Source organism: Macrobrachium nipponense, chromosome 11 (genome assembly GCF_015104395.2).
Source record: "Macrobrachium nipponense isolate FS-2020 chromosome 11, ASM1510439v2, whole genome shotgun sequence".
In the NCBI taxonomy this organism is placed as follows: domain Eukaryota; kingdom Metazoa; phylum Arthropoda; class Malacostraca; order Decapoda; family Palaemonidae; genus Macrobrachium; species Macrobrachium nipponense.
In genome coordinates, this window is record NC_061087.1 from 99,454,468 (window position 1) to 99,454,753 (window position 286).

The window sequence follows — 286 nt, forward strand, 5'->3', positions numbered from 1 at the left end:
CTTTTTTCAATTCTGTTGTCTTTTTATGATTCGATATTTTTTATAGAATTTTTTTTTTCTTTTGTTCTTCACATATTTGTAAGCGTAATTATTTTATAATGGATTTTCCCTCTCATCTTGTTCATTAGAGTCCCCCCCCCCCTTTCTCTCTCTCTCTCTCCCTCTCTTCTCTGTAGACGTTCCTTTTGTCTGTGCCTTCGTCTCACCTACGAAATCTCTTTCTCTCTCTCGCTCTCTCTCTCTCTCTCGACGTCTCTTGTCTTTGCCTCTCTCTCTCTCTCTCTCT